This window comes from Microcebus murinus, chromosome 5 (genome assembly GCF_040939455.1).
Source record: "Microcebus murinus isolate Inina chromosome 5, M.murinus_Inina_mat1.0, whole genome shotgun sequence".
Taxonomy (NCBI): domain Eukaryota; kingdom Metazoa; phylum Chordata; class Mammalia; order Primates; family Cheirogaleidae; genus Microcebus; species Microcebus murinus.
In genome coordinates, this window is record NC_134108.1 from 28,463,980 (window position 1) to 28,479,664 (window position 15,685).

General features: G+C 40.5%; 1 protein-coding gene across 3 annotated transcripts in view; it reads right to left on the minus strand.

The window, feature by feature from the left end:
- The window catches only part of TBPL1 (TATA-box binding protein like 1), a 33,310-nt gene extending 18,152 nt beyond the window's left edge, over positions 1-15,158 (minus strand). Inside the window, exon 1 of one of the 3 annotated variants that reach the window (XM_012781654.3) lies at positions 14,822-15,158. The gene's annotated coding sequence lies outside the window, so the exon portion shown is untranslated. Of the gene's footprint in view, positions 1-13,869; positions 14,134-14,817 lie in introns of those variants that run through there. The other 2 variants (XM_012781661.3, XM_012781645.3) reach the window with 2 other exon arrangements.
- Between the last annotated feature and the right edge of the window lie 527 nt (positions 15,159-15,685).

Sequence of the window (15,685 nt, forward strand, 5' to 3'; positions counted from 1 at the left end):
GCTCAGCATCACCTTCATTCGATCAATTCTTTAACAATGAACGGGAAATCTAAGTGTTAGGCCCCATGCCAGGGTATAGGGATCTGGCAGTGAACACATCTAATAGAGGAATGGCAGGTGTTCTTAGCTATGAGTTAACAGCATGAATTGTTCAGACCTGAAGGAGGAGCAGCATGGCAGGGTGGAAAGAGTGAAAGGAAAAATGGCATAAGACGAGGCTGGAGATATAGGGAGGGATCAACTCATGCCTTCTATGCCATGTTAAGGATTTTCAATTTATCCCAAGAGCAATGGTAAACTAAAAGAGAAGCAAGATGGGAGGCTGAAGCGGGTGGATTGCTTGAGGCCCAGAGTTCAAGACCAGCCTGAGCAACCCAGTGAGACCCTGTCTTTACAAAAAATTAAAAAATTAGCCCGGTGTGGTGTCATGCACCTGTAGTCCCAGCTACTCGGGAGGCTGAGGCAGAAGGATTGATCACTTGAGCCCAGCAGTGAGCTATGATGATGCTACTGCTCTCTAGCTCAGGTGACAGAGTGAGATCCTGTCTCAAAAAAAACAAAACAAACAAACAAACAAAAAAAACAGAGAGAGAGAGAGAAAGAAGAAATGACATCATGTATTTGCATTCTAAAAATACATCACCACCACTTTTGCAATGGGAAAATGGACTAGAAGAAAAGAATGGGTAAGGAAACCCAGTCAGGGTCTAATGCATTAGTCCACATGAGAGATTACTGTACTGTAGTGTGGACCAGAGTGGTAGTACTGGTTAGAAATGAATAGCAGTAGAGAGGAGAGACATTTTTAGGAAAGAACATCAACAGAGCTTTGTGATTGATACGGAGATGGGTAAAAAAGAGATGGAAGATTATTCCAGGTTTGTGGCCTAAGATACTATTTACTGATATAGGAAAACAATGGAGGAAGGGCAGGTTTGAAGGAGAGATGGAAGAAGGAGAAGGAGTTAACAATTCCCTTTTGGACATTTTGAACTGAAGCAACTTTTGAGACATCCAAGAGAAGATATACAGCAGATATTCAGCTAAGAGTCCATTGCTCAGGGTAGGTAGGTCTAGGTCTAGATTGGAAATCCTAGTATAGAAGAGAATGAAAATCATCAGGGGTAAAAAAAAAAAAAAAAAAAAACAGGCCGGGCGAGGTGGCTCACGCTTGTAATCCTAGCCCTCTGGGAGGCCAAGGCGGGCAGATTGCTCAAGGTCAGGAGTTCAAAACCAGCCTGAGCGAGACCCCGTCTCTACTATAAAAATAGAAAGAAATCAATTGGCCAACTAATATATATATATATAAAAAAATTAGCCGGGCATGGTGGCTCGTGCCTGTAGTCCCAGCAACTCGGGAGGCTGAGGCAGTAGGATTGCTTGGGCCCAGGAGTTTGAGGTTGCTGTGAGCTAGGCTCTACGCCGCCACGGCACTCACTCTAGCCTAGGCAAGAAAGCGAGAGAGACTCTGTCTCAAAAACAAAACAAAACAAAACAAAACAAAACAACAAAGGAACTAAGAAATCTGACCCCAGAGACTAAGCCAGAGTGTCCCTATTCTGAGTCCCCATACTATGCATACCTGTATCAGGGCAGTTTCCACACTACAGTGGAACTATGGTGAAATATTTCCTATTTATATTTATTTCTCCTTGGTAAATAATAAGCTCCTCAGAAGCATGATCAAATCTTATTTATTTCATACCTCAGGCTTGGCATAGTTCCCAAGGCACTAAACACACATTCAGTAAAATGTAGAGCTTATCAACCATAACTATTAGCTTTAGGCTATTAAAAAACAATGCTTACAAACATACACACAACACAAACACATACACATAAAAGTTTAAGAACTCAGCAGATTGCTTGGGTTAAATCCAGGCTGTGCCTCCTAGGAGTCCTATGACCATGGGTAAGTTACTTAACATATTTGTGCCTCAATATCCTCATCTGTAAGATAAGGCAGATAACAGAACCCACCACAGTGTTATGAAAATTAAGTGAAATGTCATGCAAAGGGCCTAGCACAGTACTTGCATACAGTAAGCATTCAAATTTAGCTATTCTCATTGCTACTATTATTATCTCCTTTCTTCATATTTCATGACAGAGAAATGTTCAAAAATGGAAAGGATTTCTAGTTATTCATTGCAGTCCTCTAACTTTGGAACACAAAAACAGATCATGTTCCTTGAAGTTTAAAAGCATGAGGTAAAAATAAAGACTATAATGTTGATATATCTGGAAAGTGAAATATTGGAAAAAAAACTAAATTTAACAGTGAATTAAAAAAAACTCTCTAATAATAACAAAACCATTTCAAACCAAACAAATAATTGTCGACTGTGGGGTTTTTTAAGGAGGGGGCAGGGAAGGTAGTGAGAGAAATAGGAACATACAGGGAGGAAGACTGACCAAGCCTACTACATATTGTAAAATATATTTTGCTAAATTTTACTTAGTTAGGTACCTGCAAAAGCAGGAAAATTAGAAGCAGAACAGGTTTGGATAGCCAACTGCAACAAGTTTGTTGTGATTTAAATTGTGAGGTATCAGTTTTCTTGAGTAGGACTTATATGTGTCCCTATTACTGCAATATGGACTACTATTTTAAAAACTGGGAACTTTTATCTCTTTACAGAGAAGGTTGGTATCTGTCCTAAGTTACCCATAGTAAGTAACTAAAATCTGTGAGCTTAATTTAGCCATTAAATTAATGCTAATAAAACAGCATAATTTTTTAAAGGTTATTTTCATTTACAAGTATAAATGTCAATTTACTAGGAGGCTAAAAGACCAAATAAACCCTCTTTTAGCTCCTGGTTGGTGTCACGGTTGGCTTACATCCAGATCAAACTCCTCTGCATTCTAATTTTTTTTTTTTTTTTTTTGAGACAGAGTCTCACTTTGTTGTCCAGGCTAGAGTGAGTGCCATGGCGTCAGCCTGGCTCACAGCAACCTCAAACTCCTGGGCTCGAGTGATCCTTCTGCCTCAGCCTCCCGAGTAGCTGGGACTACAGGCATGTGCCACTATGCCCGGCTAATTTTTTATATATATATATCAGTTGGCCAATTAATTTCTTTCTGTTTATAGTAGAGACGGGGTCTCGCTCTTGCTCAGGCTGGTTTTGAACTCCTGACCTTGAGCAATCCGCCCGCCTCGGCCTCCCAAGAGCTAGGATTACAGGCGTGAGCCACAGCGCCCGGCCTCTAATTTTTATTTTAAGGATGTGAATGCAGGGTTCAAACTTGAATCACTGATAATTCATCAAGAATTTAATCAAGAGAAAATATTGAAAGGGGAAAACATGACAGGTGAAATTTCCTATTTTGATAGTTTCCTTTCAATTGCTTTTGCAGGCTAACCCTTCATATAAAATGCTCTATCTAGTGTAGGCAACCTGTTTAAGGTCTACATTGTCCACCAATGGCATTATATTTTATTTCAGAATTTTACAGGGGTACATACATTGTGATTACATAATTTGCTTTTGTACAGTTTGAGTCAAAGTTGTAAGTGTGCACCTCAGCATGAATGCCATTTTTTAAAAAAAGGAAGGAAAGATTATGAAATTGGCTACTTGGGAAAATGGTATAGAGTTCAAACTTTTCTGGTTTACAAAACAGTAAAAACAGAAATAAAACACACAAACAAAACACACATGATTACAGGATGAATACTCTTTCCACGGGTAAGCATCATTAAGAATTTATTTTACTCAGGCTGGGCTCAGTCTCAGCTACTGGGGAGGCTGGGGCAGGAGGATCGCTTGAGCCCAGGAGTTTGAGGTTGCTGTGAGCTAGGCAGATGCCATGGCACTCTAGCCCAGGCAACAGAGTGAGACTCTGTCTCAAAAAAAAAAAAAAGAACTTCTTATTTTACTCAGAACTCATCAGATCTGAGTAACTGATTGAAGATTATATCTCTCAAAAAAGATAAATATGAAGAATTTTACTAGAAAGTAAAAGAAAGCCACACTTTTTTTTTTTTTAATTTGAAAGGAAAGTCTGTGAGAAAGAACACTAGCACAACAGTAATGTGGGTAATGTGATGATAACATACAAGTAAACGAAAGGGTTTTTACATAGAACACACAACGAGAGTTATCAGGAAGCTTTCTGATTGGAACATTGGTTCCTAATTATTAAGAAAAAGACAAAAGAAATAAAAACTATGAAGAAGCTCACCCCCCAAACATATTGATTTAATTGACCTGGGTAGAGCCCTCGTTTTTAAAACATTTCCAAGATGTTTCTAGTGAGTAGCTAGTTGAGAACCACTGGGCTGAAACATCTTAATAAGTAATGAAAATAATGAAATTTCCATTTCAGTAAATCCCAAAAATGGGCTATATTTTTATATATTAGTACTGTTTATCATGGAGAACATCAAGATTTCTACACTTTGTTTACCATGGCTTGTTTCCTGGACTTCGTTTCATGCTCTAAACCTGCACAATCTGCCGTTTGCTTCTAAACAGTACAAAACATTACAAACGAATGGCTCAGTTGAAACTCTGAATCCAATGGTGCAGTTGAAACTCTCTCCTACTGGACCTCAGCAGAGCATAAAGTACCAGGAATCTCCGATCCTCCAAATTCTCCCTCACCATGCCCTACCCCTGAGGCTTCTGAGGCACCTTTCCTTAGTTCTCCCATCTCAAATACTTCAGTCTGCTTCTTAAATCAGAAGTTCCTAACTGAAGTCCACATCAGTCCCTGAAAAGCTCAACAATAGGTTCCAGAGGTTAGGAACCCCTTGAAACTGTATACACACAAATCTGTGCACCTGAGGAGGCCATTATTTTCTTCACATTCTCAAAGGAGTTTAAGAACTCTGAAGGTTATAAACTACCGCCTTAAATCCTTTTTCTCTTTAAGCTTTCCAGGCTTCTATTGCTATCTATGAGCTTACAGCTGGGCTCCTACATCAATCCTGACCCATCAGAGACCTGAATCCATATTTTCCACCATCTATTAGGCAAATCTACTAAATTAAACAACACATCCAAAACAAAACTCATTAATCCCCTCAGAAGATCTTGCTCTGTCTCTTGTTAATTTCAGTGACTGGAGTTACCATTCAACACTCATTCACCTGAATTAGAAATTTCAGACTCATCCTTCATCTCTCATTTTGCTTCTATACCCAGTTAACTTCTAATCTAGCTTCTTTTCTGCATCCAAAACAACAATATTTTAGTCCCTCTCTCATGTCATCATGGCTACAGTATTTGAAAGGACTTCTCTGCTTGCAGTCTCTGTGATCTAGTCCATCTACCAAATAGCTACCAGAATCATCTTCCTAACTGTGCCACATTTCTACTTAAACATCTCTTGGCTCTCTTAGATAGACAACATAGAACCTCATCTGCTTATCTTGGAATGCAGTGCACTTCTCACCTCCAATCTTCCTCGTATAACCTCATATTCCACTTCTAACACACCGTAACATTCTCAACTTTATATTAAACACCATTCCCCTTGCACTACTAGCAGACTCCTTCATGATCTTGTAGCTGCCTAAAAATGCCCTTTCCCTACTCCTTCAACTAACAAACTCTTATTCATAATTGCACATTGCAACTGATATGTATCAAGCCCTGTGGGGAGACAATGGGAATATAGCTCAGAATAAAATAGTCCGGCAAGGAACCATCATGGCAGTTACATACCAGTGGAAGAAACAGACAACTAGGCTGCCAATTAAAATAATCAGAAAATGTGATTTATGGTATAAAGGAAATAAACAAGATGCCAAAAGAGAAACTTTAGGAGGAATGATCTAGGGAAGGCCTCTCGACTTTCTTTGAAATGAGAAATGATTCTTAAAATGAGATCGTAGAGGCAAAAACACCAGAAGAGCACATCAGCAGAGGGCACAGCAAATGAAAGCTACTGTTATTGTAACTGTGTACTAGAGTGCAGGTACCAAACTCCTTGAAGAGAACTGTTTAACTTAAATGTGTGTCTTTAGAACTTGACTCAGTAGGCAGTACTTAATCCTAAACTCAATAAATAGTTGATGAATTAACTGAATACGTTAAGAATCACCAAAAGAAAGAATTGTGGGGATGGAGTATAAGTGGAAAGAGCAGACATTTCTCACTATAGCAGTAAGAATCTCAGTAGTCTCAAACCACTAAAGTTCTCCAACAGGATCCTATTATTTCCTTATTTCATTTTCTGGTATGTTCCACTTAGTGCTCCCCTTTGGTTTTAGGTCAGATCCCAAAATCCTGAAGGGCAACTGTGTTCCAGAAGCTTTTACAAATACAGAAATATAATTCTGATGGAAGAAAAATATTATTGTACTTAAAGAACACATAGAGACCTTCAGCACTTTTTATATTCTTTCCTCTCTCCTAAGGTATTTTCTCCTTTACTTCACTCCCAAGGGTTCTAAAACTCATCCACGTCCTAACAATATTCCATAGCTGCTCATCACAGAATGGCTACCCTGCCAGGCTATCACCCATTCAATTAAACAGAGTTTGATGATAAAGCCATTATTCCTCTATTTACAGAAAGAGTGAAAATATTAATATATAACAAGACAATTCAGAATATAGTTTCAGACATTGGAAACTCTTCTAATTTTAACAGGCCCAAACAAAAGCCTAGAAAGAGTACATAAAGAGGCATGCATTCTAAATGTACACACAAATTAAACAATTATCCAAGTAGTTGTGCACTGTGCACTAAAGTAGAAGTTTCGAGATTATTGGCCAAAATTTTCTCTGCTGTATGAATATAAAGATTTGCATTAGCAATATGCTGCTGAGATGACAGAATTATTATTCATATAGCATTTTAATCTGTCGAGCCATGTAGCATCCCTTACCTTAGCCCTCTCTCCCTCCTCCGTTCCCAAAGAAGAGAACAGAGTACCTTTGAGATTAGCACACCAAATTTGTGTTGAGAAATATCTAATAAATTGGTCATTGTGCCTTCAACGTGATTGTGTCTCTTGCAACCACTCTAATCTGTGATCAACAAAGATCTTGGAATGTGGTCAACCTACAAGCAATCAGGGGATGCTCATTACAACCTCACTTGATTGTACATGCATACTAATAACTGAAGATGCCTAAGAAACTCATTACAGCAAGAAGCAGGTGAAGGAAAAAAGGTGTTGTGGCTCAATAAAAGTATATGACAAATTAAAAATACGAGGTGATTCTTGTTCCACAAAAGCTTCTGGTTCACCAAGAGTCTTAGCTGAGGTTCAAACAATGACAGGCTCTGTAAATGTTGATCATAGTCATAAATCAAATTCCCATCTTCATATTTGCACTTTGGGGTTACACATTGGCTTTATTACCTTCATATCTGAAAGACAGTAACATCTGTCCCTGAAAAACTATGGTAGAAAGAACACTAGGGAAACATTAACAATGCATTAGACCTTTGTCTCTAAACAGGCAAGTGGACAACAGTATTGACACCTTGGAGACCTGTTTTCCTAAACATTTTCTAACACAGTCTTCAGAATATTTAAAATAAAAGGAGATATATATCTATATCTGTATCTATCTGATGAAATAGTCATGATAGTTTCCTCTCTTATCTCAGTATTTTTTAGATACAGAATCCATGATGGCTACGAGAATGTGAACGATATCTCAATATCTGTTCTGGCCAATCTAGTAGCTCAACTAAATTAACAGTATCAGCTAGATTTCACTTTCTTTTAACAGGAAAACAAAAATCACACCTCTAAATACATGCATATTTACCAACATCTTTAGTGTGTAGAGGTTTATAATAACCAACTAAAACAAAGCCAGTGCAACATGAAAGAAGACATTATAAACTATACTCCTGTACATTTCACTCACAATGTTTTTAATAATATATTTTATATAAATGTCTATTACTATAATATATATTTTATAAAAATATTTCAACTAAAAACCAAGACTTGGATATTAGCCAAAATAGGAAAGAACAGTTTGCAATTCATTTTGTTTAAGAAGAAATATTTATTTTTCAGTTAGCAGCTTCAAATGTCCATACAACTAAACCATTTGGACTTAGTTTTAAAAAGTTAGCTATTTCAATAAGAGTCTAAACAAAGCTGTAATTATCAAATTATTTCCTTGATTAGGTAGCCTCAGTATTTGGTTTTAGCCTTACCATAAATAATTCTGCAATCCTATGTAGTCATTCTTGAGCTACTTAAATTATTGGAGCAGGGTAGCAATTTCAGCTACTTCTAAAATTACAGAAAGCCTACTATTTAGAACATTTATACTGACACAGAAAACTCAAGTTAAATGGCTTGACACTGACACTAACAAGTTTCAAGTTTACCATCAATTAAGGTCATACAAGTAAAAAATAATGTCTTCTAAAAAAAATACTAGTTCTGTTAAATGAAACCATTGGGGTCTATTCCTTTTATTCATAAGTACCACACAGCTAAACAAGCAGTCAAGTCCACAGGGAAATAACATTTCAATAGCTGCAACACTGCGCCAGGCCAGGCTTTGTTGGCTTTCCTTTTCCAAGAAACAGAGATGTCTCTCTTTACTTAGTCCATCTGCCATAAGTGATAACCAGATGCCTGTGTGACAATTCAAATTTTTTAAAAAAGCACTTCCCCCTCCCAAAACCTAACAGCAGAGATGAGTCCAATAGTCAGTGATCACAAAGAAAGAATTTCAACACTTTAGCAGAAAGCCTCTAAACAAAAGAAACAAAGCATTTAAGTGCTCTAATAGTTCACCTTTAATATACTACCTAGTACCACTGCTAGTATCACCTGCTAATATTAACCCCATAGTGCAGATGAGGAAACTGGGACTCAGGGCAATGGAAAAACTTATTCAAGCCTATACCACTGATAAAAAGTACAGCCATGATGCTGAACACAGACAGCTTGTATTCAAAGTACAAATTTAAGTGTTATACCAATCCTAATCCCAAGAAAATGTAACTGATTCTGATCAAAACTGTTCTGTCTCACAACGAAAATACTTGGAATTTATCAGGAGGAGGACGTTAACATCTGATTTTTTGGAACCATTTAATTAATGGAAACACATTTTTACTTCTTTTAAGATGCCGTTAAGTCCTCACGAAAACATGCCACGGGCCAATCTACAGACACCTGTCTATAGTGCTAAGCATGATTTGATACTAAAATCATCCACACATGTCCTGAGAAATTCTGTCCTTAACATACCATCTGATTTTCAGTATTCCTTATTAATAGGTGAATACTGTATGGTGAAAGTAATCAACAGCCAAACTTTCATGTTACATTTTTTGGTGAAATTTTAAATGGTTTCATTGTTGACTCCCATCTGAAAGCAAATCTCAACTGCCCCAGAAATCACCTTGGTGTGTTTTTTAACATTTAATGGGATCCCTAGCAGTATGCTTCCCAGCACAAAACTAGACACTTAAAACAAATTTCCAACTTCATCACCCTTTAGTCACAGATAAGACCAGATGAACAGAATTTCTAATGTGACTTGATTCCTTTCCACTAATGACATACTTCTGGAATCTTACTGCTTTTTCACAACTATACAAACACACATCCTCCGTCTCTCTCCTAACGAAAAGATTGGATAACAATACAAAAATCAAATTTGTCTATGTGGCTTGGAAAAACCTCAGGGAAATATATATATAGTTTCTCGCCCTTTTGAAATTTCCCAAAATGGTAGCCACGTGACAAGAGCAAACACCATATCTACTCAAGTCAAGGCAGCCAACCATTACTTTTATAGTTTGAATTGATTAAAACAAAGTCTTAAGTTTTGTTGCTTATAACCAGCATCTCCGCAGCCAGAATAAAAAGTTAAAATTTTAGGCGTCAAGAATTAGATTTCGGCTGGGCGAGGTGGCTTATGCCTGTAATCCTAGCACTCTGGGAGGCCAAGGCGGGCGGATTGCTCCAGGTCAGGAGTTCGAAACCAGCCTGAGCAAAAGTGAGACCCCATCTCTACTATGAATAGAAAGAAATTAATTGGCCAACTAATATATATAGAAAAAATTAGCCGGGCATAGTGGCGCATGCCTGTAGTCCCAGCTACTCGGGAGGCTGAGGCAGCAGGATTGCTTGAGCCCAGGAGTTTGAGGTTGCTGTGAGCTAGGCTGATACCACAGCATTCACTCTAGCCTGGGTAACAAAGCGAGACTCTGTCTCAAAAAAAAAAAAAAAAAGAATTAGATTTCAAAAAAGTTCCCCATATTCACTAGATAAGTCCCTGAAGTGAAATAAAAATAAACATTTATCTCCCTCTAATAAACCAGCTAATCTTCAAAATATACATATACAAGACAAAAACCTACAATATGATCGCAACTCATACTCTTGATCCTCAAGAAACTTCTAATTTAGCAGGCATGATGAAATCCATACACCAATAGGTACAGTGCCAGACAGTATGTAATAAAGGATTTAAAATTCAAATTTTTGGCTGTGTGTGATGGCTCACACCTGTAATCCTAGCACTCTTAGAGGCAGAGGAGGGCAGATCGCTCAAGGTCAGGAGTTTGAAACCAGCCTGAGCAAGAGTGAGACCCCATCTCTACTAAAAATAGAAAGAACTTAATTGACCAACTAAAAATATACAGAAAAAATTAGCCGGGGCATGGTGGCGCATGCCTGCAGTCCCAGTTACTCCGGAGGCTGAGGCAAGAGGATCATTTGAGCCCAGGAGTTTGAAGTTGATGTGAGCTAAGTTGATGCCATGGCACTCTAGCCCGGGCAACAAAGTTGAGACTCTGTCTCAAAAATAAATAAATAAATAAAATAAAATTCAAATTTTTGTCTGACATGTTTTGTTACCCACATATGTCATTTCTCTGCTACCTCTAAGTACACAAAAAGCATCTGAACATTTCTTTCATCCAGCTTTGCACATTTGACATGGCACCAGGCACATCAAAGGTACAACAAAATGGATATAAATTTGGGAAATCTTTATTAGTGTAACTAAAATTTCAAAGCACGACAAGTTTTGACTCAGAGATATGACATAAACATTCTACTATAAATTCTTCTAAAATCAATTTAAACTTTATATTTCACAGCAATAATTTCATCACATGGTCTATGATGCAAGAGAAAGAAATAAATTACCCAGGTTATTACTGGCCTTCTTTACCTAAAAAGTCTTCATACCCACTCAACTAGATTATACAGTGTCTGCTGATTTTTAAATAATGTGCCACATTCATGATAAGAAATGACACTCCAAAAATATTCAGCTATATGTTTCATATGTATTTGTTCTATTTTATAACAAATTCTGTACATTTGATCCACACAAATTTTGATGTGACAATTTTCCGTGTGAAAAAAATTTGTGGAAATCACATAGTTCTCTTAAATTCGGCAGAATGCAGTTTTAGTCACAACTGATTTTAGGAATAATTTTTTAAGTATAAGAATTAGGAAAACCTAAGGTTCAATTTAAAACATACAGCAGGCTCTACAATACTATCTTACCTTTAAAAAAGTGGCTGTCTATAATTACAGTATACCACTTTGATGTCTAAAGGCTTTTATTCTGAAAAGTTAAAAAATATTCACATGCCTTATTTCAATATAATCTTTTGATTCTCAGCATCAAGGTTTTACCTGTTATATTCACAACCAACAGTTGTTCAGAATGAATACAGAACATCTGACATGACCACCCCAATTTTCCAAATAAAGGGGAGGCATACAGAAGGAAAAGGCTGTAACATTAATGAAAAGCACATATAGGCCAAGGACATATGTTGAAAACATTGTGTAAATGACAGAAATAATACAAACAGCATAAAAATAATTTTCGATTGGGACATGATTAAGTAAAAAGAGGAACTAAGACAACACCAGACATTGGGAGTGCTGGGGCAATGAACAGAAAAAGCAGAAAATGTATTGTTAATAAAGGTGGAAGCTAGGGCTTGACCCCCACTCAAACACAGAAGGGACAGAGGCAATAGCAAATAAGGTCTAGGTGATGTGAGTTTGATGGCAGCCCTGAGGGTGAGCGAGTTCACTGAGACTCACATGCACTATGAAAATCCCAGTTTCAACATCTACAGCCTCAGGTGCAGTCATCTCAGCATATCCTTCTCAAAAGAACAACTACATGAAAAGATTAAGCAACAGCCCTCAATTCATTAAAGATAATACTACTACCCTTCTCTTCTTAGAGTATTAAAATGCAATTTAAGTTTCCTAATATTCACACTTCCCATTCTTGTTAAAGGAAACTGCCCACCTGTTTGGGCATATATGAAATGCCTTTAACAAGAGACACTGGACCTCGATTCCAAATTAAAAACCTAAAATGAAAATGCCCGAGTTAAAAACTGTATTCTGGTTAGCACTCATTCAGTAATTAGGCAACCCATCAAGGGCACACAGTAGCAGGTCAATACAGTTTCTGGTACTGATTTTGAGGGCAGTGAGTATGAAAAGATGGGGCTGGGGATAAGGATGACACCTATTTGCTTAAGAGAAGACAGGCTTAGCAAAAGAGGTGGGGGACAAACAGAAGCTGTGGTTGACATAACTGGATCTATCAATTAGCAATTTTATTTTCATCTTTAATCTTCAGCTTTATAAAAAGAGCTTTGTTCCCACTAGCCACAAAAATAGTGTTACTGCGATATGTATATGTGGCCTTTTCAGTGTGCCACAGGAAAACCTTTTTTACTGACATAAAATGATTTTGGAAAGGATAAAATCATCAAATAGTTTGTGATGTAAGGCTAAAGAGACAACATACACTGATGGGTATTTAAATGGGTATATCAAACTGTGAATAATTCTTTCAACCAAACAGTGCTAAATGTCACTTCTTGATTTCAATGAACTGCCATTTTCTCAAACTTTAAAAGAGACTGCAAAATTACGCCAGGATGGCTGAACCTTCTTAAATTTCTCTTTTTCAATTTCCCCAGGGAATCTGTCATTGCTTGTTCACACACACAGAAAACCACACCAAGCTTGTTCCTTCCTTGGGCCACGGTTTTAAAGCACTGCTCTTAAACCTAAATACAGAAAGCTCATGCTTGTTACTGCCAGTGTTGCTTTGGAACTGCAGGTGACAGATGCAGTCAGAAAGCTCACAGATGTAGACTGGCTGCAGTTTAAGCCTTAACGCAATGAGCACACTGACAGAGCGTGCAGATGCACATCTTGGCAGTAGGATTTTTTAAAACCGTCATTCCCTACTAGATTTACTTTTAGGGCTCTTATTAGCTATTTTTAAGCACTTATCCCGACTCTCATCCCTGCTTATCTCTACCCACAATTCATTTTCTCTTCCTCGTTTCCACATCATTCTTCGTCAAGCCTAATTTTAGTCAAAAATAATAATAATAGAATAAAGCGGGGCCGTTGGCATTGTCAGAACCAGCAGCCGACGAAGCCGCTGTTTGGGAGCCTTCCCGCCGCGGCATTGAGGCCGCTGAAGTTTTCTGGGAAGCAACGGACCCCTAGCACCTCTGTACGGTCCCCTTTCCCTGGGTGATGGCTCCACAGACAGTTGGGGACTCTCCGCTGTATTTATTTCCCAGCGGTGGCTTACACGAAAGCTAACCCCTCTTTTCTTACCCTACCGCCCGGCTGGATAACGCTCCCAGGCAGAGACGCCCCACCCCCACCCCGTTATCCCTAGTGGGATCCCCAACTATCACCGTGTCCTCCTAAGAAATGAACCCATCCTCGGCCACCGGACCAGGTTCCCCCACCTCAGCTCCAGTCCTCCCGTCACCCGCCCCCGCACCGCCCACACCTAGCACAGCCCCGGCTCCGCACACGCCTGCCCCGCGCCCAGAAGCCCGCACCCGGCACTCAGGCCGCTTAGTCGCCAGCGCTCCCCCTGCCCAGGTCGCCTACGGGGTTACCGTGGGAAGAGGCGACGGCGGCAGAGGACGCGGCGGCAGCGCGGCTGCCGGTGGCGTCGGAAGCGAAGGATAAGCTGGAGGAAAAGGATGATGATGAGGCGGGTGCGCTCCCCAGTATCCATGGAACTCCCGCCCCGGGCCGTTGCTAGGAGCCCCCGAGGCTCGGGCTCCGTCTTTCGTGCTTTGTTGTTCCGGGTACGAGGCTGCCGCTGCTTCCCGGCGACAATAAATAGACAAGACGCGGGGGACCATAGAGACAGCGCGCGGGGGCTAGAGCGCCGCCGGACAGGACGCTCCTGGGTTCCTCGCTAGCCACTCACTTCCGGCTCTCACTGCTCCCACCACTTGCCCCGCCCCCACACTACCCCTCTAACCCCTTCCTGGTCCCCAAGGCAGGCCCCCCGTGCCTACCAGCTTGGCCGGGCTGGTGTGAGTAGGCAGGGGTGGCGCCAAAGGGGTGGCGTTGGGCTAGATTTTTTTTTGCTTGAGAACCGCTTGAAAATGTTCTGGAAAAACCGTGTGTCCCTTGTATATTTTTAGTTGATATCTAAGCATGTGTACGTAATTTCTGGCGCACAGAATGCAAATGGACTTTTAATTTTTTTTTTGTCGAAACCTTAGAACTTTCTCTGTAGCTCATTCAATTTGTACGAAAGGTCCCCCATACAATATAATTGGTAAATCTAGTCCTTAACGACTTAATGAGACTTATTTTTTCTGCCTGAAAAAGTCCTACTTTGCTTTTTCAGTCAAAATAAATAGGTCCATTTGCGGTGTCGCGATAAAACTCTAAGGAATTCGAATGCTAGTCTTAGAGCAAAGGGGGATAATAGATGACGGTTGGGAGGAGGGGTGGGTGGTGGGGTAGGCAACGTGCGGACGATAGACGGGTGGACAACGCAGGGAGCTTGGGTCACTTCTGTCGTTTGACCCCTTGATATTCCTTACTCAACTTGGGTCTGCGGTGGGGACTGTCCCTCGGGGGCCGGGAGGCACTTCAGAGGCTTTTACGCCGGGTAGGCGGGTCCGGCAGGGTGCACGGCGGAGGAGGGCGGCTGCGGTCCAGCACTGGGGCTCCGGGCAGGAGAAGCGGCGGCTCGGCGGAGCGGGGCGCTCCCAGGGAAGCTGGGCGTCTGGGGACTGCGACCAGGCAGCGCTGGAATGATCCGGGGACCCCGAGGGGCGCCCCCTCGCCAGTTTGAACTGCTGCGCTGGGGCCCTCGGGACCCCTCGGGGATGGCCTGGGAGGCGCCGCCCGCGGGGCTGGAGTAACGGCCCGGGGAGCGCCACGCCGCGCGGAACCCCGCGGCGCCCCCGACCCCTGCGCCCGGGCCCGCGCCGGCCTCAGCTCCGGAGCTCGGCGGCAGCCAGAAGCCTCTGGCCCTGGTTGAGGTTAATGGCAGCCCCGATTTAATTATTAAAAGACCACGCGCGGGGCAGGGCATAGGTGCCTGGCATCTGATTGGTGTGAATCGAGGATGAAAAATGAAAATGCCGCTGCCCTTTTGAAAATAAAGGCATGGGCTGGATTCTTGGGGATTTGGGAGTGCACAACCCTTTGGGTGTTTAATTATTAATATTTACAGGGTCTTCAGGGATGCCTCTGGATCTTTCACTTCCCTCTCTGAGCATTTCGGAGAAATACAGAAGCATTTGAAAGCTCTGTAGAATGATAGAATTTGTTTCCTTTTCTATACTAATTTATTTTTCAAGAAATGTTAAATAATTATAGTTGTGTCAGGTGTAATGAAGAAAATGAACAAGAAGCTGGGTTAATGTCTGTGTGGTAGTGAGAAGAGGGCATTTAAAAGGTAAC